General features: G+C 37.3%; 1 protein-coding gene across 5 annotated transcripts in view; it reads left to right on the top strand.

Moving 5' to 3' along the window:
* The window catches only part of ZNF280D (zinc finger protein 280D), a 320,006-nt gene that overhangs the window by 119,802 nt on the left and 174,509 nt on the right, over nt 1-25,695 (top strand). The window contains exon 3 of one of the 5 annotated variants that reach the window (XM_058737626.1): nt 306-438. The exons of the other annotated variants lie outside the window; for them this stretch is intronic. The gene's annotated coding sequence lies outside the window, so the exon portion shown is untranslated. The remainder of the gene's footprint in view (nt 1-305; nt 439-25,695) is intronic. 5 annotated transcript variants of the gene reach the window in all.

The raw sequence follows: 25,695 nt of genomic DNA on the forward strand, positions 1-25,695 counted from the left end.
ACAGTTTGGATATAAGTTGAATTTGGTAGTAGAAGGGGTTTAGTCAGATATTAAAAAGTACTTGATTTTCCAGGTAACTAAACATTTCCCTGATGTTTCCTTATGCAAGAGAAGATGAGTGTGCCCAGGAAAGGAAGGAGTTAAGAGGCAGAAATGGAGCATGCTAAAAAAGCAACTGTTGAAAACTGCTAGAATGAGAGGGAGAGGAATCACAACAGAATGATGGAAACTTGAAAAATATAAAAACAAAATTACGTCTCAGAAACCTTGGAGCCTAAAAATGACCATGTCTGGCTTTCATTCAGAGATACAGACTCTTGCTGAAGAATCAGAGGGAGAAGAAATGGAGTTACGGGGCCAAATACTGTTGTAAGTTCAAGACAAAAAAAGAAGAAAGAAATAGAAAGACAAAAGAAAAAAGAAACATGATTGGCAGTGGTGAGTTTTATCATTAACAAGACATGGGATAAAAACAGGTTTTATGCATTCTAGCAAAACAACCAGTATTTTCTGCCAGGACCCTGCCCCTTAGCATTTCTAGGTCTTGGGAGGTTTCTGATCAATTGGTCAAATGTGTTGGGAATAATGAAATTTCCTTTCCTACTGCTATGGCTATAAACTGGCAGATGTTCCATCATGGCTTTTTAAATCTGTTTTCCCATGAAAAAATTGCACAAATAAACTTTTAGATCTTCCCTTGGTTCAGTTTTGCTTGGATCTCCAGCCTCCTTTATCAATCTTCTGAAATTCCATCACCCAGCTACAATGACTCTTTGCAATCCTCTTAAAATGCTATAGCAGAGATTGTTAGTTGTCTACAGAGAAATACATTCTTCCCTTTCTTTCTTTTTAACAGAATTTTTATTTTGTTGAGGTAGTTTTGTGCCCAGCCTAAAAAGAATAAAATAAATAAATAAAAGAAAACATTTATTTCCCTGCTTCCTTTAGACTATAGGTCAAAATAATCTCAAAGACCTACGACTTGCCATCCTTGAGTCAAATCAAGGCCAACATCTACTTCTAGATTTCCTAGAATGTGGGAAAAATAAATCCCAATTTTGTTTATACCTCTGTTATTTTTATTTTCAGTTAAATGCAGGCAAATGCAATGTCTCTCTTTTTTATATTTTTATACACTATTTCCCCTGCCTGATATGTTCTTCCTCTACCTGTGTAACAGATAAACAACTATATTCCCAAGATCATCTAAAGGGATTGCTCCTTTGGAAAGCTTTCCAGTACCTCTGCAAATTCAGCTAGTTATGCATTCGTTTGTGCTCCCATAACATTTTGTGTAAAGTTCTCCTAGAGCACCTATCATAAACTTTTAAAATTATCTGTGTACTGATCTATTTCTGATCATTTGAACTTCTCCAAAGCATAACTGAGTTGTTTCTACTTTTGCATTGGCTTGCACTGTCACATACCCATGCAGGGGCTCAATAAATATTGGCTAAATGAACGTTGAATAAACTCAGACTGTCTTGAGAACCCAAAGTACATATTAATTTCTTGATTGTAAATTTGTTCTCCCAAATGTAAATGTGTTGTAATTTTACCTTCTGTGTCAGAGTTTGGCATCATCTAAAATGCTGAAATGAACTATGTGAGTGTTGACTAACTCAAGCTTTATAGTCATAGAAATAAACACCTTTAAAATCTGGACTAGACAGGAAAGGAAGGAAACAAACATTCAATGAGTACTTACTTTGTGCCAGGCATCATGTTCTGAGGCTTGTCTCATTTACCAAAATAATTCTGAAAGATAGGTATTAATTCCACTTAGAAACATAGGGTATACATATTAAGTGATATGCCCAACGTCACAACTAATAAGAGACACAGCCAGAAAATGCTTTCAGACTTCAGGTCCAGTGATTTTTCCACTCTGTAAAGCCTCTGCTCATGTAAGAGTGAGGATGTAAACTCTAAAAGGCAATCTAGTGTTGAGTTGTCTCTGCCTATAATCTATATCTCTTCCCCATTCTAATTCCCCATTCTAATTCAACCAACACATTGCGGTCAAAACCATCTACCTGAAACATAACTCTAATTATGACACTCATCTGGACAGAAGCAATAATGTTCCCCAGTAGTTTAGTAAGAAAACCCCTGATCTGCCCTTCTCTCTGGCTACTTCACCCTGGCAACTGTGTCTCATCCAGACTCTATCCTTTTGTTAATACTAGCCTAAACCCAGGACAGGCCTTCCTATAACACTGACATATTTAAGTTTTATCTACTATCAGAGACATTACTGAAATTTTGTTTTTACCACCAAGTTTTTTCTGATTTTACACAATAGAGTGAATCTTCCTTTTTCTTTCTATTCCCACTATACCTTACTCATATCACTCTTGTTTGCATTTAATTTTACTTTCTAAACTGTTTACTCTGTCTCCCCAATGCTAGATTGTAAGCTCATAGAAAGTAGGAACATGCATTTTCATTTTTTAACCCCTCTCAGTAACTAGTATGATAGCAAGTGCTCAGTAAGGGAATGATAAAAAGTATAGACAATTGTACCTTGCTCAGCACTCCTTCTTGTTCTCTATTTTTTGTTCACAAATGTAGTCTTAATTCAAACATGAATGAAAGTAGGCTTACAACTCCAGCATTATACTTTAAAATTTTTAAATGTCTGTTTCATCCCTTTGTATTTCTCTTCATCTTCATGAAGTTTCATATTATGATAGAGCATTGAATAAAACCATGCATTCTAAATATTTTGGTAACTAAAAAAATGTGAATCAGTTTATTATTTGAAATAGACAACTTAAGATTTGTTCCTCACTTTTCCTACTATCATATATATAGTAGCTTCTAAAGTGCTCAGCATCACACATTTTTTAAAGTTCATAATGGCCACTTTACACACTGGGGGCAATGTGAATGATGTAGAATGGCCACCACAAAGAAAAATCTTCATCCACCTCTTCAGGCAGGAATGTACTAGAGAAGGTGACTAGAAAGATGCAAATGCAGGTCATTCCATAATTTTTTTAAACCTAAACGTGTTGGGGACAAAAATGAGAAATAGGGGTTAAGACCTGAGACAGTGAGCTGGAAAACAGAGCTTGAGTCCCTCACTGCTGTGAACTCTGAGAATGAGGAATAGACAGATCTGGGTAACACCAGAAACTTGAGCAAAAAGGAACTATATATACAGAAAAGGGCCCCACTGAAAAATTTAGGAAAGCTTACTACCAAAATTCCATAGAATGCCACCACCTTTGGCACAGTGAAGTCAACAATGATTTCTAAGCCTCAGTGGTAACACGGGGCTAGAGTTAAGGATAGGTGTACTAGCTTATAAATCAGAGTTTCTCAACCATAGTGCACAATATAATCACAAGAGGAAATTTGAAAAAAAAAAAAACAGTGGCTGAGGGGAGAGAGGACGGGGAGTTTTTGTTTAATGGGCACCAAGTTTCCGTTTGGGATGAGTTAAAGATTTATCTGGGGTCAGTGAATATATTAAAAGATAGTCAGGTAGCATATGGAAAGTGCTAAAGGAATTCAGGAAAGAGTGATTACCAAAGGATGATGTATATAATAAAACTAAATAGTGGAGGTAGCGTTTGAGCTCTGCTTTGAAGATAATGTACCATTTAGATAAAAGGTGAAGAAAGGAGAAGACATTTTAAGTAGGAGAAGTGATGTGACCAAGAGGGGAGGGAACATGTGTCATATGTGGGAAATCTGAGCTTGATTGGAAGGCTTTTTTAAGGAGTAGTGTGAGAAAAAGTTGGAAATGAGGTTCTTGAGAAGGCTGTGAGAAGATAGAATTTCAAGCTGAAGAATTTGATCTTATTCTGAAATCAGAAATAGCCATTAAAAAATATTGGAGGGAGGGATAAAGGAGTGCTGATTCATAGGGGCACATGTACCCCAATGTTTATAGCAGCGCTATCAACAATAGCCAAATTATGGAAAGAGCCCAAATGTCCATCAACTGATGAATGGATAAAGAAGATGTGGTTTATGTTTACAATGGAATACTACTTGGCAGTGAGAGAGAATGAAATCTTGCCATTTGCAACAACATGGATGGAACTGGAGGGTATGATGCTAAATGAAATAGAGAAAGACAGATATCATATGTTTTCACTCATATATGGAATTTGAGAAACTTAACAGAAGACCATGGGGGAAAGAAAGGGCAAAAAATAGTTTCAAACAGAGAGGGAGGCAAACCATAAAGAGACTCTTAAATACAGAGAATAAACTGAGGGTTGATGGGGAGGTGGGAGGGAGGGGAAATGCGTGATGGGCATTGAGGAGGGCACTTGTTGAGATGAGCACTGGTGTTGTATGTAAGCAATGAATCATGGGAATCTACTCCTGAAACCAAGAGCACACTGTATACACTGTATGTTAGCTAACTTGACAATAAATTATGTTAAAAAAATTAAAGCCATTTTGAAATAAATTAAAAAAAAATATTGCAAGGTTCCGTAGGCAGGTATGTAAACAATTGTAGCTTTGAAAGATTTACTAGCATTTTTGAGGAGAATTGACTGAAAGGTAGAGTGACCCATATGGTGGAAAGAGTGATTGAAGGGCTACAATTGTGTGATCATAAGGTAGTGGTGGCCTTGATTAGGTGAACAATGGTGACATTAAGCATAAGAACAGATTGTAGGCACATAAGATATCTGGGTAAGATGGTGTATGGTAATGGATGTGTATGATTAAAAGGAAAATGTAACATATGCCTTACTGAAGGAAAGATCAAATCGGGAAAATATTTTCAAAGACCTTATATTCTTTGTACACGCAGAATGTTTAGGTTTTTATGACCCAGAATGTTCCTTAAAGGCTGTTTAAAAGCAGATCTGTTAAGTGTATACTTAGTCAGGAAATGGTGCTGGTGAAAGCTCGTTCTTTGCCGCTCGTGTGTTCTCCTGGCTAGCTCTTTGGCCATTTAGGCAACTATGGCCAGTGGGTGATTATCATTAACTTATCTAAACCTTAGTCTTTTAATCAGTAAAATGAGGACAATACCAGTTCTGCTTATCTTGCAAGGATAGTATGAAAATGAAATTACTCTAGATTAAATTATATTAAAAAATATTTATTGATTATATACTGTGAGTATACCTGTGTGAGGTTCAACAGGAAGTAAAGATGAATGAGACAAAGTGCCTCTCTATGGAAGACTAAAACAAACACAAAACATGAAGTGCCTGGGTGGCTCAGTCAGTTAAATGTCTGTCTCTTGATCTCAGCTTGGGTCTTGATCTCAGGGTCATGAGTTCAAGCCTTGCACTGGCTGGCTTCATGCTAGATATGAAGCCTACTTTAAAAAGTAAATAAATAAAACAACACAAAACACAAAATGGTAACACAAAAATATAAGATGGGATAAGAAAAGCATCTCTGGACACAAAATCCTTAAGAGTTCAAATAAATGAGAGTGGATATCTGGAGGATGAGCTAAAGAATGGCTTCATGAAAAAAAAGGGATCATTTGAGGTAAGACATTAATAAGTAGAGAATGGAGGATAAGAGGAGAGTAATTCATCCATTTATGCACTCATCTATCTATTCATTCATCCATCCATTCATCCATCCATCCATCCATCCATCCAGTATTTTGGGGGGATCCTCTTTGTGACAAATCACAGAGAGAAATAATACCCTGCCCTTGTTTAGCTCATAATCTAGGAAGGAGCTTAGTCCAGAGCACAGAAGGAAAGAAAAGAAAAGGAAAGGAAAGGAAAGGAAAGGAAAGGAAAGGAAAGGAAAGGAAAGGAAAGGAAAGGAAAACGATTCAGTACTGAACCAATTAAGACAATGGATATAAACTGCATAAAATCTAAAGTAGGAGAAGCCTAAGATTAATGCATAGTAAAACACAGAGTGTTAAAATGTAGGAATTGCCTATATGTCTAGAAGTTTTCTTCCTATTCAAGAATAGGGGGGCTTCAATAACATTTGGGGAGCAGAGACCAGATCTGGGAAAGAGAAAATATTTAAATGGTCAGTGAACAATCTAAACTAAAGGAGACTTATTTTCACACATATTCCATTGACTTTGGCTCTTCTCTCTTGGTAATATCTCCTACATCCTGCCTAGGGTTCTGAAAGATGGAGCACCAGTGCAACTCCAGCCAAAGCTATAGACTTTTAGCCTGTATAGTTCAGCTTCCTCTCAGTTGTTTCTTGTCTATAACTATTAGTGTGACTTTGGTCTTTTATGGTGGGTCTTGAAATTTCTTTACTGTCTCCTTCCACTATACATCCTTAATGACTGATCCTCCTTTCATGAGGAAGATAGAGTTTATGAAAAAAACTATGGGGCCAACTATGGGGCTCATTCTAGAGCATGCTTATAGGAGGGAGGCAGAGGCAGAGGTAAGGACAGAGGAAGAGAATGAGAGGAGAAGAGGGGAAGAAAGGTAGAGAGAAAGAGATGGATTGACTAGCTTTTCATGTATAGAAAGGCTGTGTACTGTGAGGTGAGAACTGTTGCTACTAATGTTCCCACAATGGATAAAGCAAAAATTATTTTTGTAAAAGAGAATATTTGGGATAAGAACATGAAAATTAAACACTCTAAACCTTTAACAAGTCAGGAGAGTTGTGTTATTCGCCAATATGATCAAGGAATTCAGGGAAAAAAATCTGTTGCATTTTTGCCAGTTAATAACCCTACAATGACCCATAAGTGTATAAGTGGAAGGAAGAGTTGCACGTCTCCCACCTTAGATCAAAAGCTAGAAATGAATGAACTTAGTGAGGAAGTCATATGAAATGTGGAGATAGGCTAAAAACCAGGCCTCTTGCACCAAAAGTTAGCCAAGTTATGAATGCAAAGCAAAAATTTTTTAAGGAAATTATAAGTGCTACTTCTGCAAATACATGAAAATAAGAAAGTGAAACAACCTTACTGCTGATAGAAAGTTTTAGTGGTCTGGACCGAAGATCAAACCAGCCCCAACGTTCTCTTAAGCCAAAGCCTAAGCCAAAGCAAGGCCCTTAGTCTCTTCAGTTAGGTGAAGGCTGAGAGAGTTGAGGAGGCTGCAGAAGAAAGTTTGAAGATAGCAGAGATAGGTTCATGAGGTTTAAGGGAAGAAGCTACCTCCACAACATAAAAGTGCAAGGTGAAGTAGCAAATACTTATGTAGAACCTGCAGCAAGTTATCCAGAATATTTAACTAAGATAAGTAAGTAAGGTGGCTATACTAAACAACAGATTTTCAATGTAGATGAAACACCCTTCCATTGGAGGAAGATGACATCTAGGACTTAAATAGCTGCAGAGGAGAAGTCAATGTCTGGCTTTAAAACTTCAAAGGACAGTCTGACACTCTTGGTAGGGGCTAATGCAGCTAGTGACTTTCAGTTGAAGCCAATACTCATTTATCATTATTAAAATCCTAAGGCCCTTAAGAATCATGCTAGATCTACTCTGCCTGTGCTCTATAAATGGAACATCAAAACCTGGATGCCAGCACATCTATTTACAACATGGTTTACTGAATATTTTTAGCATACTGTTCAGAACTACTGCTCAGGAAAAGAAAGATTCCTTTCAAAATATTACCGCTAATTGACAATGCACCTGGTCACCCAAGAATTCTGATGGAGATGTACAATGAGATTAATGTTGTTTTCCTGCCTGCGTCTCATCACATCCATTCTGCAGCCATGGATCAAGGAGTAATTTTGACTTTTAAGTCTTATTATTGAAAAAATTCATTTGTAAGGCTAGAGTTGTCATAGATAATGATTTCTCTGATGGATCTGTGCAAAGTCAACTGAATACTTTCTGCAAAGGATTCACCATTCTAGATGCCGTTAAGAGCGTTCGTGATTCATGGGAAGAGGTCAAAATATCAACATGAAAGGAAGTTTGTAAGAGGTTAATTCTTTTTTTTTTAAATTTTTAATGTTTATTTATTTTTGAGAGAAAGAGAGCGCAAGCAGAGTAGGGGCAGAGAGAGAGGGAGACATAGAATCAGAATCAGGCTCTAAGCTGCTAGCCCAGAGCCCAATGTGAGGCTCAAACTCATGGGAAATGTGAAATCGTGACCTGAGCTGAAGTTGGATGCTTAATCGACTGAGCCACCCAGGCACCTCTGGAAGAGGTTATTTCTAACCCTCATGGGTGACTTTGAGGGGTTCAAAACTTCAGTGGAAGAAATAACTGCACCTGTGGTAGAAATAGCAAGAGAACTCGAATTACAAGTAGAGCCTGAAGATATGACTGAATTGCTGCAATCTCATGATAAAACTAATTGTTGAGGAATTGCCACTTATGAACAAAAAAGTGGTTTCTTGAGATGGAATCTACTCCTGGTGAAGATGCTATGCAGATTGTTGACATGACAACAATGAATTAAGAACATGATGTAAACTTCGTGGATAAAGCAGTGGTGGGTTTGAAGGGACTGACTCTAGTTTTTAAAGAAGTTCTACTGTGGCTTAATGCTATCAAACAGCATCACATACTATGGAAAAATAACTTGTGAAAGGAAGAGTCATTCAATGTTGTCTTATTTTAAGAAATTGCCAGAGCCACCCCAGTTTCAGTCACTACACCCTGATCAGTTAGTAGCCATCAACATTGAGGCTAGACCCTCCACTAGCAAAACTACTATGACTTGCTGAGAACTCAGATGATGGTTAACATTTTTAGCAATACATTATTTTTTAGTTTAGGTATGTACATGTTATTTATTTATTTATTTATTTATATTTATTTTTTTTTTAATTTATCTTTTTTTTACATTTTTATACAGATCAAAACAGATTTAGTGCCATGTTCATATAGGCATTGACTATGTAAAGAAAGATGAGCCTCTGAAGACATCTCATACACTTTGGGCTCCCACTGTTTCAGGTTTTTTTAGTGTCTGAGAATTCTCAGCTAATTCTTCAATCTGCATTTCACATAATATTTCACCAGATAAATGGTTTTTCTGTTCTTCCTCTACAATTTTCTTCTTTAGATCTGCCTCTGAATATATTGTCAGTTTAAGCGGTAAATCTTCAACTTTCACAAAGTACATGTTTTTTAGATACAATGCTATTGCACACTTAAATAGATTATAGTATAGTGTAAACATAAGTTTTATGTGCATTGGAAAATGACAAATTTCATTCGATTGCTTTATTTTTATTTTGACTTTATTGTGGTGGTCTGGAACTGAACCTGTGTTATCTCTGGGGTATGTCTATACAGCCTAAGTGTAGCACTCTATAAAAATGCCTGAAGCACTGCTGTAGGGGCTCAGGAATTCTTCTGAATGTTTCCTACTATTTCCAGTTTTGACCAGTTTGTTCTGGTCTGAAGTATGTGTCTTGTTGCCATATAGTTGGCTTTTATATTGGCTGGCTAGTATCTTTAGAATGATATATCAGTCAGATGGATTGCCTGGCATTCTCTTTCATTTTTGTCTATTGCTTATCTGTTAGACAGTCCTGGGCTCCCTAAATATGAGCTCCAATTCTCCCCTACAATGACACTCAACCCTGGTGTGATCTTCCACTGCCCACTCTGTTCTTTGTGGCCTCTGCCCAACCTCTTGTATTTTCTCAAGAGCAGCAGTCTAATACTGGACTTGGAATCAGAAGACAAAATTTTGATTCTACATTCTGTTCTTTCCTAATCATCAAACCCTGAAAATCCACTTAAGCTCTTTGAATTTTAGTTTTCAGATCTTTTTTTTTTAATTTTTTAATGTTTATTTCTGAGACAGAGAGAGAGCATGAGTGGGGGAGGGGCAGAGAGCGAGGGAGACACAGAATCAGAAGCAGGCTCCAGGTTCTGAGCTGTCAGCACAGAGTCCGACGCGGGACTCAAACTCACAAATCGTGAGATCATGACCTGAGCTGAAGTCGGTCGCTTAAGCGACTGAGCCACTCAGGCACCCCTAGTTTTCATATCTTTTATGCATATGATGCAGATGCATACCAATTGATGTATGAGGATAAAAAGAGATAATGTGTGTTAAAGTCCCTTGTAGACTACTTTTACCCTGGAAGGTGTCTTTGAGGCTTTGAAGAACTAAATTGACTATGGGGGAAATACAGAGGAGAAAATGCTGGAGCTGGCTGACCTCTCTTGTTGTGCACTGGATCCCATATCCCTTTGTCCATGCCAGCGCTGTTCCTAGAATTATTCTCTGTGTTTCCTACATAATCAGCATAATCAGTTTCTCTTTGTCTATTTAGATAATTCTGATCAGTATACAAACATGCTTTAATAGGTCCTGTTTGCACAACATCACAACAACAACAAATCTTACACCTCATGTTCTCCCACCAGGTGTAATTTTTCTGCTCCTCCGTATAATGTTTGTCTCTTCCTACTTTTTTTTTTTTAAATGTTTATTTATTTTTGAGACAGAGAGAGACAGAGCATGAATGGGGGAGGGGCAGAGAGAGAGGGAGACAGAGAATCGGAAGCAGGCTCCAGGCTCTGAGCCGTCAGCCCAGAGCCTGACGCGGGGCTCGAACTCACGAACCGTGAGATTGTGACCTGAGCTGAAGTCGGACGCTCAACTGACTGAGCCACCCAGGCGCCCCGTGTCTCTTCCTACTTTTGATTTAAACTACTCTGTGTTAGTTTGACTACTCTGATATATTGATACCCTATGATTTTAAGTACTATTTTATGGTGATATTTCCTAAGTTTATATCTCCAGTCAAAACCTCTCTCTGAGCTCCAGAATTGAAGGCTCATCTTTATATTAGACAACTACTTGAAATCCTCTTGGTTGTCTAATGGGTATATGAAACTTAACATGTACAGAACACAACCTTTGATTTTGCTATAAGGATTATTATCTACAGTGGGCAAGAGTAGAGCAGTGGAGACCAGATAGAAGGCTATTGTAATAATCCAGGAGAGAAATAGATGAGATGATGCTGGCTTGAACAAGTGGTACAAGGACTTTGCAGATACGATTAGGCTACAGACCTTGAGATGAGGAAATATCCTGGATCATCATGGTGTACCTAATCTAATCAAGAGTCCTTACAGTTGGAGAACCTTTCCCAGCTGTGGTCAGAGAGAGATAGAAATGTGATGAAGGAAGAATGATCCGTGAGATGTGATATTATTGGCTTTGAAGATGGGAGGAAAGGGTCATAAGCAAGGGATGAAGACGCCATCTAGAACCTGGAAAAAGCAAGGAAGGCATTCTTTCCTAGGGCCTCCAGAAAGGAACATAGCTCTACCAATACCTTGGTTTTAGCCAATTGAGACCTATGTTGGATTTCTGACCTATAGACCTGTAAGATAATAAAATTGTATTGTTTTAAGCCAGTAAGTCATGGTAATTTGTGATAGCAGCAACAGGAAACTAATAAAGCATACGTGTAGTGGTCCTTTGTATTAAAGGTGGTTATGGGTGTTAAATGAAGTTAAGAATTGTGATCATTTCTGAATATGGGTATACATAGTTGCTTCATTCTCCTCAGCTTGCCCCCTAAGTAAAGGGCTCCCTCTCCTCACAAGATCCCAATTTTTTTTAGTATAGTTGACAAACAGTGTTACATTAGTTTCAGGTGTACAATCTAGTGATTTGATGTTTATACTTTATGCTATGTTTATCACAAGTATAGCTACCATCTGTCCCATTACATTGCTATTACAGTATCATTGACTATATTCCTTATGCTCTGCTTTTTATTCCTGTGACTTACTCATTCAATAACTAAGGGCTCTCTATTTTTAAAAAAGTTTTTAAAGAGTTTATTTGAGCAAGGGCACCTCAGTGGCTCAGTTGTTTAAGTGTCCGACTTCCACTCAGGTCATGATCTCATGGTTTGTGAGTTCGAGCCCCGCATCAGGCTTTCCGCTCTCAGTGGAGAGCATGCCTTGGATCCTCTGTCTCTCTGTGTCTCTCTGCTCCTCCTCTGCTTGCATTCTTTCTCTCTCTCAAAAAATAAACATAAAAAAGAAAAGAGTTTATTTGGGCAAAAATAATTGGAAATGGGCAGCACCAAACCAAAAGTGGTTATGAACATTCCACTGTCAGGAGTTCAGGGAAAGACTTTATGAACAGGAGGAAGCAAAGTAAGGACATTAATTGGCTATAGCATAAAACCTAGTTGGCTGTGAATGAATTGTTGTCCTTTGTATTTTGATTTTGTAACCTTGAGGCATTTATAGACTTAGACTATGGTTTGCTTATGTAGTTCTTCATGGCATTACAGCCTCATCAGTCTAATGACCTCCTTGTTTAGTTTAACAATTTCCACCTTTGGTAATCCTCTCATACAGGAGAGATTAGCACCACTTTCAGTCACCATCAGAGTTAGGTTGCTCATTTCAGAAGAATTGGTTTTTCTGTTCCTGTCATTGTTCATCTTGTGTCTGTTTCTCCAAGCACAGTGAGACCATGTGATGTACTGCTGATGGGTATGAACATACATTTAAGACCTTTGAGAGAAATAGTGTACCAGAGAGACTATAATGCTAGCTATTAGGAGGATAATATTAAGAGACTGAGGTATACTTCTTACCCATGATCCCCATTACCAGACCAGTTAGTTATCAAATAAATCAAAGAATGAATCTGAAAGGGTGATCTGTTCTAGCCTAGTGACTGGCTTGTTAATTTCTTGTATTTGCTATAATACCAGAGCCATTAATCCAGGTACAGCAGAAGTTACTTGCTATGGCACAGACTTCTCCTTGTAAAGGCAGTTAGTAATCTAAAGCAATTCTTTATCTAAAAGCACCTTAGCAAGAAAATCTAAGGACTTTTATTGTGCAGCTATGGCCTTAGCATTGGTTTCAGTGATAGTTGCCAGAGTTAAGGAGCATTATCTTCCCATCTATTAAAAGAGAAAAGACAAGTAGCAAAAAGGCAAAAAGAACAAATGTTCACATTGGAGATGAAGATCTTGATCTATGATCTTGGGAGAGCTCTACACCTCAAGATGCTGTCCTGTATTGAAGAAAAGCACTTATGCAATTATTTGAGTTGTGAGCTGAATTAGCAGAGCTTTTTAAAAAATGGAATGCCATTTTTACTTGAAGGAAAAACTGATAAACTATGAGTTTACTGTATTTGAGAAAATATTCTCAAAAATGAATGATGTGAGCCTGTCATTTTAAGGAAAACAACTGAAAGTATTTGTTGCTGATAATAAAATTTGAGCTTTCAACCAAAAAGTAGAAGTTTGGACACATGTGTCCACCACCATGAACTTGGCAGCTTCCCAGTATTTAAAGATTTTCTGATGAGATATGTGATATTGGTAACTGATGTGACTTTTGATATTGTATAATGAAAAATGTCAACATTTGGAAATCTATATAACTCAGTGCACTAATGTTCTCCATATGATCAATGCATGATGTATAGAATCACACATGCGTTAAAGATCCATTCAAACTTCAAAATAAACGAATGGACTATAATGTAATAGGATGAACGTTCATTTATATGGTTTCAGATTCCATATTGTAACTAACATTTAAGAAACTAGTAAATGTTGAGTTTTGGCATACTGCCAAAGAATATCCACAATTATACGGAAAGGCTATTAAAATACAGTAAACCTTGGTTTGAGAATAATTTGTTCTGGAAACATGTTTGTAATCCAAAACATTTGAATATCAAAATGAATTTCAAGAACCATTGGCTCAATTGTGATCATGTGATGTTAAGCATCATGTCCTACTTGTATTGCAAGACATTGCTCGTTTATCATCTTAAAATTTATTCTAAATACTTGCTTGTCTTGCAGAACACTTGCAGAACAAGTTACTCACAATCCAAGGTTTTACTGTATTTCTTTTTCCAGCTTAAAAAAAAAAACAGTGAAAGAGCAGGCCTCCACCGCCGACTCCATCTTGTTCTGTGTCCTTCACCTAGACCACGCCTCCTCCCCTTGAGTAACCTCCCGCTCACCCGTTCAAACTTCCTGATCAAAACACGCCCAGCGACCTGCGTAACAGGACTCCGACCCTTCCCCAGCCAATCGCTGAGGCCACAGCCATTACCTCACCAACTGCCCCTAGGCCCCAATAAAACCTTTGTGCTTTTGAAACTCGCTCTCTCTCCCTGGTATCTCACCGCTGCGTCGGTGCAGGTAGGGGATTGAGCTCCAGCTAGCTCTTTATTAATAAAGGCTCTTTTGCTTTTGCATCGGACTCGGCTCCCTAGTGGTCTTTGGGGATCATGAATTCTGGGCATAAGAACAGGTATGGGGGTGCCTGGGTGGCTCAGTCAGTTAAACATCTGACTTCAGCTGAGGTCATAATCTCATGGTCCGTGAGTTCGAGCCCTGAATCAGGCTCTCTGCTGTTAGCATGGAGCTGGCGTTGGATCCTCTGTCCCCCTGTCTTTCTGCACCTCCTCTGCTTGCACTCTCTCTCTCTGTCAAAAATAAATAGACATTTAAAACAGAGTAGGTATGAACATTAAATGAAGTTAAAAATTTTGATCATTTCTGGGGTTACCTGCCTGGCTCAGTTGATTAAGTGTCCAATTTAGGCTCAGGTCCTGATCTCACAGTATCATGGGTTTGAGCCCCACGTCAGGCTCCATGCCGACAATGCGGAACCTGCTTGGGATTCTCTGTCTTCCTCTCTCTCTTCCTCTTCCTCATTTGTGCTGTCTCTGTCTCTCTCTCAAAATAAATAAACTTAAAAAAAAAAGAATTTTGATTTTTTCTGAATGTGAACTTCTAAACTGAGACCACACATATATTTAAAATGACACAGATCTTTCTAGTACTTTAGAGTGTCAGAAAGGTGATGGAGCTTCTCCAAGTGTTATTCAGGGATAAGAAGAACACCACTCACTCAATCTCACCCCCAGCGAGTAAATTTTTGAGGTCAATAACAGGCAATAGCAAGTTACATTTTTCATGAATAAAATGCAGGCATGGACATGGAGGAACAAAGGCACCAAATCAAGGTGGTAAACAATATGCCTCTAAGAGCAGGCAATCAAAATGTAGAATGTAAGCACAAAACCCTGTATGGCTACAGCAAAGTGGAATAGAAGGCACTTAATATTGTTACACAGGGTACAACATGGATTCTGTTACTTCTTTACAGTGTTTAATCCTTTATCAAATTAAATTTGACCTGTAAGTTATTCTTTTAGCCAGAAGCTAAGATAAGAGGGGAAGAGTACCAACAGAGAAGCAGATGTGGATTGTACAGAGCAGAAACTTGCCACACAGAGGCAAAGAAACCATTCCACTTATAAAAGTTCTGAGTGACATTTTAGAGAAAGAATACTGGAGAGTGTTGAGAGGGAGTTATGTGAAAATCCCAGTGGAGCCTGAAATTCCTCTGGCAGCAGCCATAGAAAGGGGGATACTGATGTTATAACCATTGTTTTTAACCATGGTAGGCCAAAGTTCACTGAGCAATAGCAGCATGTTTGCATGGAGGGAGAATGAATAATATATGCAAATTCTGTGCTTTAAGTCCCCTTGTTTAGAAATCTGGCTTGCTTGATTTTGTCTCCTTAATCTACTTAGGCAGAGACCTTTCCTTTTGTTTTAATATCAAATAGGCTTTAGCATGGACAGGTCTAATGGGACTTTGCCATTGGTGGAGGCTTAACAGAGTATCAGGAGATTTTAAGTAAATTTCATTAGAAGGCTACAATCTCTACCTCATGAAAAATTATACTTTTAAAAATGTACAGGGTCAGGATATCCCTCCAATTTGCTAGAGCAATAACCTAGAAATATCCCGTGGGGATTACCTGTAAGGCTTCTGATACCCCTCTGTAGTCCACTTCCAGTCATGAGCAAGCCACATAAACTCATGGCTCATGAGTGCTTGGACAATTGAAGTTTTTCCCTTTAAGCAAACAACTGAAAAAGAGTATGGCTAAATATAATTATTGTTTGGACTTTGGATTTGATAGAAAATAAAAGGGCATGTTAATCACTTTTCACCAGTTTCTGTTTGTTAGAGTTCTGAATTTCTGTCCCATTGTTATAAAAAAATTAAAATATGGCTTGTCTTCCTAATTTGGCAGACTCTATATAACAAATAGAAAGAAACGTCCTTCAGTTCAATGCAATACAAAATCAAGAGGGGAAGGAAAAAAAAAAGTTAGGAAGTGTGGGAGCCAAACAATAAAAGACTCTTAAAAACTAAGAACAATCTGAGGGTTGATGGGGGGTGGGAGGGAGGGGAGGATGGGTGGCGGGTATTGAGGAGGGCACCTGTTGGGATGAGCACTGTGTGTTGTATGGAAACCAATTTGACAATAAATTTCATATTAAAAAAGTAAAATAATGAAAACAAAACAAAAAAAAATTGTTTCAAAAATATTTCAGAAAAAAAATCGGGTATAGTTAGAACTTTATGAAGACGTCCTTTTTTTTTTTTAATGTTTATTTAGTTTTTGTTTTGTTTTGCTTTGTTTTCTTTGAGAGAGAGAGAGAGAAAGAGAGTGAATGAGAGAGAGGCAGAGAGAGGGGGAAACAAAGAATCTGAAGCAGGCTCCAGGCTCTGAGCTGTCAGCACAAAGCCCCACGTGAGACTCAAACCCTTGAAATGCGAGATCATGACCTGAGCCAAAGTCAGATGCTTAACTGACTGAGCCGTCCAGGTGCCCCTATTGAAGACTTCTTCTTTATTTTTAAGTTTATTTATTTATTTTGAGAGAGAGAGAGAGAGAGAACATGGGGGGAGGGCAGAGAGAGAAGGAGAGAAAGAATCCTGGGGCTCAATCTGATGATAGGTGATCTTGACCTGAACTGAAATCAAGAGTCAGACACTTAACCAACTGAGCTACCCAGGAGCCCCAATTTATATTTGCTTTTATGTAAACTGTTCATAGTCTTTGCCCTTTTATCTTCAGGGTTATTGGTTTACCTATAGGGTTTTTTAATTTATTTTTTCTTTTTACTTAATCTCTTTATTTTAGGCTAAAATGAATCTGGAATTGCTGTCCATGTGAGAGAATATATTTAGTTGGTCGATATTTGATTTGCACAAATGAGCTTTTGGCTTACATTCAGATGAGTGGTTGAAATTCCTTCTGAGGTTTGTTTAAGTACTTCAGTGAGGTTGCTTTTTGTAATGATCCTCCTACAGGAAAAGATATTTACTTGTAGAAAGAGGCTTGAGCTCCCTTTGTTTGTGTGGCTGGTTCAGCCACTAAACTTCATCCTATATCCTTAAAATGATGACTGGTAATTGACCCCTATTGAAAATAAAGTTGATGGATGAGCTTTGAAAATAAACGTGATATGTACTGGAAACGGGGAAAGTGGGATATCTTTCCCTTTCCCATAAACTAAAAATTCTAGAAATGTTTGGTAATAGTACTTTTACATTTCCCAAACTTTACAAATGTCTCATTTTCACTGCATTTCCTCATTTTATATATCACAAATCATTTATTTCCATAAATACCACCTGCATTTATGCAGTGAAGGAAGGTGTTCTTCCTTCCTGGCAGAAGTGAGAAGTAGTGGTTTGTGATTGGTCTGACACCGGCAATCTGCTCCAGAGAACAGCCCTGGGATGTCAGCATGTGAACAGCTCAGGCTGGGCAAGTTGCCAGTTGGGCCTTTTAGACCGGCAATAATTTTTGTTGATACATGTATTCAAGGTATTATTGTTTATTTTATTTTGAAAAATTTTAACAATTCTTACCATAGTTGTTTTTCTAGTTTACATGTTCTCTGATAACATACTGACATGAATTGGCCCTGACCTCTCCCCTGCCAGAAAAACATATCCTTACAACTACCCGTATTATCTAATCTTATCTTGGTGGGAAGACTTTTTTTTAACAGCTGCTTCAATATATTTAAGAGTTGCAGGACTATTCAAGGTTTAATTTTTTCTTGAGTTACATGTTGTATATGTATGTTTTCAAGAAGCATATACATATGTTCTCCATGCTAAGTTTTCAAAATTGTTACCAGGTAGTTGTTATAGTTTAAAAAATAAGATTCCTTATAGACAAAAAATATTGGTGCTTTGTGAAATGAATTGCACATATTTTTCCATTATTTCCACAGAGTTCATGAATATTAAAAATTATTTGCTGCCTTTATATTTGAATAACAATTTGGATCATATAAACTTGGGTCACACTTTCTTTCCTTAAGGCTTTTAAGAGGCATTTCTCCAGTCTTCTAGAAGTGCATATTGTTGTAGAGAAGATTGATGTCAGCCTGTTTTGTTTTTATCCTTCATAGATGACTCATGGTTTTTGCCTGATTGCCCAAAGGATTCAAAGTTCAGCAACTGTATTAGGATATATCTGTGTTGACCATTATGTGTCAGTTTTCCTAAGACCTGAAATGCCCTTACAAAATGAACATTTTCTTCAATCATATTTCAAATATTTGTTCTGATCCATTATATAGGGATTTCAGATAAGTGTATGTTAGACCTCCTTTGCCTGTCTTCCCTAGATATCATTTTATCTCTAATTGTTTTAAATGCTTTTGGTTTTCACTTATTTTGTTTGCTTTTCTCATGTCTAATCTCCATGTTCCTTTTTGCATTCTCATCAGAATCTAGTCTCCCCTGGGCTACTTGCAGTTTTTACTCTATTTCTGTTATTTTTTAAACCACTATTCCCCCAAGAGATCTGCCAGTTTGTGTTTCATTTCTTTAGTTGTCTCTGTCTTCCTGAGCCTTATATCTCTGCCTTTAGCTCTTTGCTAAATAAAAAATAAATTATTGTAGTAAAATGTACATAATGTAAAATTTACCATTTTAACCACTTTTAAGTGAACACTTCTATGGCATTACATGCATTTACATTGTTGTGCAACCATCAACACTATTCAACCCCAGAACTTTTTATCTTCCTCAACTATGTACTTATTAAATACTAACTCCTAATTCCTAACCTCCACCCTCAGCCCCTGGCAACCATCATTCTTCTTTCTGTGTCTATGAATTTGACTACACTATGTACCTTGTATAAGTGGAATTATACAATATTTGTCTTTTGGTGACTGGCTTATTTTTCTTAGCATAATGTCTTCACATTTCATCCATGATGTAGCATGTGTCAGAATTTCCTTTTTTTTTAAATGACTTTTTTTTTTTTTAGCTCAGTTTTAGGTTCACAGCAAAGTTAAGGGGAAGGTGCAGAGATTTCCTGTATACCCTCTGCCCCTACACATGCAGAGCCTCCCACATTATCAACATCCTCTACCAGACCATTTGTTACAACTGATGAATGTACATTGACACATCATAATCGCCAGTTTAATTTGGGTTCACTTTTGGTATTGTACATTCTAGGGTTTGGACAAATCTATAATGATGTGCATCCATCATTATGGTGTTGTACAGAGTATTTTCACCACCCTAAAAATCCTCTGCTCTGCCTATTCATATTCTTCCTGCCCAAACCCTTGGCAAACACAGATCTTTTTACTGTCTCCATAGTTTTGCCTTCTTTAGAATGTCATACACTTGGAATCCTATAGTATATAGACTTTTCAGATTGGTTTCTTTTACTTAGTAATTCACATTTAAATTTCCTCCATGTCTTTTCATGGTTTGATAGCTCTCTCTCTTTTTTTTTTTTTTTAGCACTGAATAATATTGCATTGTCTGGAGGTACCACAATTTATTTAGCCATTCACCTACTAAAAGACATCTTGGTTGCTTCCAAGTTGTGGCAATTATTAATAAAGCTGCTACAAACATCCATGTGCCAAGTTTCTGTATGGACATGAGTTTTCAAGTTGTTTGAGTAAATACCAAAGAACATGACTGCTGTATCATCTGATAAGAGTATGTTTAGTTTTGCAAAAACTGCCAAAGTATCTTCCAAAGTAGGGGTATCATTTTGCATTCCTACTAGCAATAAATAAGTGTTCCTGTCACCCCCCTTCATTGCCAACATTTGGTGTTGTCAGTGGTCAGGATTTTGGCCATTATAATAGGTGTGTAGTGGCATTTCATTATCATTTTAGTTTGCATTCCCTGATGGCAAAGTATGGAGCTTCTTTTCATATGCTTATTTGCCATCTGTGTATCTTTTTGGTGATTTTCCTGTTAAGGCCTTTAGCACATTTTAAAATCAGATTGTCTTTTTTCTCATTGTTGAGTTTTAGGAGTCCTATGTATATTTTGAATAGTTCTTTATCAATTTATTTGTCTATTCTTTCACCAGTAGCTTTATAGCAAGTATTGAAGTCTGATAATGTCAGTCTCCCACTTATTCTTCTCTTTCAATATTGTGTTGACTATTCTGAGTCTGTTCCCTCCATGTAAAATTTAGGATCAGTTTATCAATACCCAAAAAATAACTTGATGGGATTTTGAATGAGATTGCATTGTATCTATAGGTTAAGTTGGGAAGAACTGACATCTTGACAATGTTGAGTTTTCCTCAATATTGAACAGGTACTAATTGTTTATTTACTTTTTCTTTGATTTTTTTTTTTTATCAGGGTTTTGTAGTTCTCCTTATATACATCTTGCATACACTTTGGTCTATACCAAGTGTTTCATTTTGGAAGGTTGCTAATGTAAATGATATTGTGTTTTTAATTTCAACTTCCACTTACTCATTGCTGGTCTATAGGAGAACAATTGACTTTTGTATATTAATATTGTATCCTGCAACTGTGCTATAATTGTTCACTAGTTCCCAGAGTCTTTGTTGATTCTTTTGGATTTTCTGCATAGATAAACATAGCCACCTGCAAACAAAGACAGTTTTATTTCTTCCTTCCCAATCTCTATACTTATAATATCCTTTTCTTGTCTTATTGCATTAACTAGGATTTCCAGTATACTATTAAAAAAGGGTGGTGAGAAGGGAATTGCTTCCATTGTTCCTGATTTTAGTGGGAGAGCTTCTAGTTTCTTACCATTAAGTATGATGTTATTTGTGGGTTTTTTGGTAGATATTTTTTTACCACATTGAAGGAGTTTCCCTCTATTCCTCTTTTACTGAGTTTTTATCACCAATGGGTGTTGGGTTTTGTCAAATGCTTTTTCTCCAATTATTGATATGATCATGTGCTTTTTCTTTTTTAGCCTGTTGATGTGATGGGTTACATTAATTGGCTTTCAAAACTTGAGGGGCGCCTGGATGGTTCAGTTGGTTAAGCATCTGACTATTAATTTTGGTTCAGGTCATGATCTCATGGTTTGTGAGACTGAGCCCCTCACTGGGATCTACACTGATAGTGTGGAGCCTGCTTGGGATTCTCTCTATCCTTGTCCCTTTGCCCTCTGTCTCTTTACCCTTCCTCCACTCACACGCACACTCACTCTCTTACTCTGTCTCTCTCAAAATAAATAAATAAACAGGGGCGCTTGGGTGGCTCAGTTGGTTAAGCATCTAACTTTGGCTCAGGTCATAATCTCATGGTTTGTGAGTTCAAGTCCCATGTCAGGCTCTGTGCTGAAACTGAGAGCCTGGAGCCTGCTTCACATTCTGTCTCTCTCCCTCTCTCTTTATGTCTGCCCCTCCCCTGCTTTCACTCTGTCTCTCTCTCCCTCTGAAAAATAAACATTAAAACAAACAAACATTTTTTTTTTTAATTCACTTAAAAAGCCCTTGAACCAGCCTTGGATACCTGGAAAAAATCTTACTTGGTTATGGTGTATAATTCTTTTATACAATATTGGATTTGGTTTGCTAATATTTTGTTGAGGATTTTTACATTAATGTTTTTTTAATGTTTATTTATTTTTAAGAGAGAGAGAGAGATAGAGAGTGAGATGTGGGGCTCAAACTCATGAACCATGAGATCATGACCTGAGCCAAAATTAAGAGATGGATGCTTAACTGACTGAGCCACCGAGGTGCCCCCTGTATCTATGTTCATTAGAGATATTGATCTGTAGTTTCTTGTGATGGCTGTGTCTGGTTTTGAGATTAAGGTAATGCTGGCCTCAGAATGAGTTAGGAAGTATTCTCTCTGCTTTTATCCTCTTAAACAAAGATTGTAAAAATTGGTATGATATCTTCCTTAAATGTTCAGTGAAATTCACTAGTGAACCCATTTGGGCTTAATGCTTTCAGTTTTGGCAGGTTATTAGTTATTGATTCAATTTCTTCAATAGATATAGGCCTATTCAGAGAATCCATTTCATCTGTGAATTTTTGCAGATTGTATCTTTTAAGAATTGGTCCATTTCATTTAGGTTATCAAATTTGTGGGAATAGACTTGTTCATTGTCTTCCTTTATTATCTCCTTAATGTCTATGGGATCTGTGGTCATGTTCCCTTTTTCATTTCTGATAGTAATTTGTATCAACTCTCTTTTTTTCCTAGTTAGTTAGAGGATCAACTTTTATTGATCTTTTCAAAGAACCAGCTTTTGGTTTCATTGGGTTTCTCTCCCTTCCTTTTCAAAGCTTTTAAAATCATTGCATGTATGTATGAGCTCTTGTTAATTGATGAATTGTTTCTTTAACTGTTTAAATCCATGGCAAAACATTTGTTCAAAATTTTCATCTGTTTCATGGAAATACTGCTTTGATCAATATTCATCTACATTTGTATTCTTGTTCCTTTTTTCTTCGTATAATATTTTTTTTAAATTTTAAGTTTATTTTTATTTATTTTTGAGGGAGAGAGAGTGCATGAGTGAGGGAGGGGGCAGAGGGAGAGAGAGGGAGAGAGAGAATCCCAAGCAGGCTCTATGCTGTCAACACAGCTCCTGATGCAGGGCTCAAACTCAGGAAACATGAGATCATGACCTGAGCCTAAATCAAGAGTTGGATGCTCAACTGACTGAGCCACCCAGGCACCCCTCTGGTAATATTTTAGTATAGATTCTGGATGGTTTATTTTTGATTTCTCAAATTGATAAGTGAGCTTCCTTGACCAGCTACTTACAAATGAGTCATATGTTGGAGATACTAAAGCTGTGTCCAAGGCTAGTAGCAGTCTCTTTAGAACCCTTAGTTAAATGTAAGAGTCCATTTAACTGTTACCTTTCCCTGGCCAACAGAAAGAGGCAGCTGTAAGACTCATTCAGAGCCTTTTTCAATCTTTTGCCTCATCAACAGACTTCTTCTTAAAAAATGGCTTATCATGTTAGTCATATCCTTGTTCACTCCTATTACCTCTGCTTCTCAAAAGCAAAGTAGTACATGGATGCTTCTGTCGCTACCCCACACTCCCTGTCCCATCTTGGGGTATTGCCAGCTCTCTGAGGGATTTGCATTCACAGCCATTCTCTCAGCTTCTTCCCACATCCTGTTTGATCTTCACTGCTTTTGGCAGCCCTTCTATTTGTGGCTTAAGTTTTCGTATGTATCCTAGCTTGTATTTCTCTTTCTCATTCTTCTTTTGGGTGACTTCCTAGAGAAGAAGGAGGAAAGGCCAATTTTACCCCATTATTATCAAACTGGAAATCTATAGCTAATTCTTCTTCCATACTTTAGGGTAAGTCATTCTCAAACAAATGTTTTACTGCTTTTGTAAACCTCCAAGTTAGAGAACACTTTTGGGTAATATTGTGGATATTTGAACCTAGGAGACCCAGCTGACAATTGCAATCAAGAGCATTATGATAAGAAAGCAGAACATGAAGGAGCATCAGTCAGAGGAGGACTGAACTGGGTCATTTCTAGTTTTGTATGTTGCATACAATTATCTTCATGCCCTCTGATTCAATGATTGGAACCATCAGTGTCTTTTCTATCACCCAATCATTCCAACACTTTCCGGGTATGAATGAAAATAGCTGTTCCTGGCTGATACTGGGATTGTGATTTAAGAACTCCCCTTCCTTCAACTAAATGCGCTCATTATGCAGTTCCTCAAGTCATTGCTTTTTTTTTTTAATTTTTTAAATGTTTATTCATTTTTGAAAGACAGAGAGAGACAGAGCACAAGCAGGGGTGGGGCGGAGAGAGAGGGAGACACAGAATCTGAAGCAAGCTCCAGGCTCTGAGCTGTCAGCACAGAGCTCGGCACGGGGCTCAAACTCACCAGCTGTGAGATCATGACCTGAGCCGAAGTCAGATGCTTAGCTGACTGAGCCACCCAGGCGCCCCAAGTCATTGCTTTTTTTAATGTCTAGTGTCTATAGCAGGGCTGCTTTACTGTGGGAAAAAACAGTGTGGTTTCAGGAAGCCCGTTGAATATACCTCTGATCTGTGTGCATATGTTAAACTCCATCGGTAACAATTTATTCCTTTATGTTGCTATGGGCTCTTTTAAATGCCTATCATTTCTTTGGAAATAAGTCATCCTTAACATCTTTGTGTAAATCACTTTTAAAGAATTGTTTCCAGAGGAAAGAACACTGAGAAAGGAAATAGAGGAAATGGAAATTAAGGAACATCCAAGATAAACACTGAACACCAAGATAAACACTGCCCACTTAACAGTTTGGTCTGGCTGGGCTTGTATAAAAAGAATGCAAGTCAAGTTGTTACTCACATTTAATTAATAGTTAAAATTGGATAAACCTACCTATACGGTAAACTGAACCTAAAGTTTAGTATGTGAGCACTTCCTGGAGAGAAGGCAAACTCTTTTTAGATGCCTATAAGTAAATTCCTGTTTTCCTTCTCCACTTTATGGAATTTTTAAGCCTTGCATTCCACACTAAGTCCAGTTGACGTTATTGTTCTTTCTAGAGCATACCTCTGCTCTATGCAAAGCTTAGCTCCTGTTCTTTTTATATCCTGTGAAGCAATACTAGCCATGGCAGCTAGTTTAAGGGTAATTAGAGAGTACCACCTTTAGGTTTTGCAACATCAACAGCACTTCTATTATATAAAGAGTAATGTTAGGATTGGATTTAAGCTTTCCTGTACTGGGCTGGCATGGATAGTTGTTGCTCAAAGTCAGAATTATCAGTCATTTCATTTTTAGAAATGGATTTTAAAAATTAAGTTGATGGAGAAAATGTGGACATTGAATATGATCTAAGACTAGCATGGGCTCTAACATAAAAAATATTGTGAATTGGAAACTATCTCCTGATAGAAATACTGTTTTGAATGACAATCTCATAAGGGTATATAATATAATCATCCATACATTATGTATAAATTTACCATAATTTCCAAAGCCACAGGGAACATACTGTACCTCCTTTTCAAAACTACTCTTAATCCCGTGGCTTATACAACTGAGGTTATACTGCCAAGACAGTCATTTCAATTTCTTGTCCCATAAACAGAAGCACTTAGGCACAAATACTTTTTTTTTCACAAATAGTTTTAATAAGAAAATATTTTGAAAGGCATTTTATTAATAGTTATGGCTTTGGAAATGATTAGTTAATAGGAATCATACTGAATATACTGAATACTGTGTTCTGAGAATTCATTTATTCAGTGATCATTTACCTAGTTGAGAACTTTTCCAGGATTTAATACTTTTTTTCTTCTTATCTTTTAGTCATTTCACATTTTAGTACTAAGATCAAGAGAAAGAAAAATAATAATATCCCCAAAATGGAAACAGTCCAATGTCCATCAGCTAGTGGAATGGATAAATGAAATGTGGTATAGCCCCATAATAGAATGTCATTTGGCAGTAAAAAGAAATGAAGCACTGGTACATGCTACACCATTGCTAAACCTTGAAAACATTATGCTAAGTGAAAGGAACCAGTCATAAAAGACCACATATGGTATGCTTCCATTTATATAGAATGTCAGAATAGGCAAATCAATAGAGACAGAAGGTAGATTAATGTTTACCTAAGGCAAAGCACTGCGGAGCAGGATGGGAGTGACTGCTATAGGATATGAGATTTCTTTTGGGGGCAGTGAAAATGTTCTA

Source organism: Neofelis nebulosa, chromosome 7, assembly GCF_028018385.1.
Source record: "Neofelis nebulosa isolate mNeoNeb1 chromosome 7, mNeoNeb1.pri, whole genome shotgun sequence".
Lineage (NCBI taxonomy): Eukaryota > Metazoa > Chordata > Mammalia > Carnivora > Felidae > Neofelis > Neofelis nebulosa.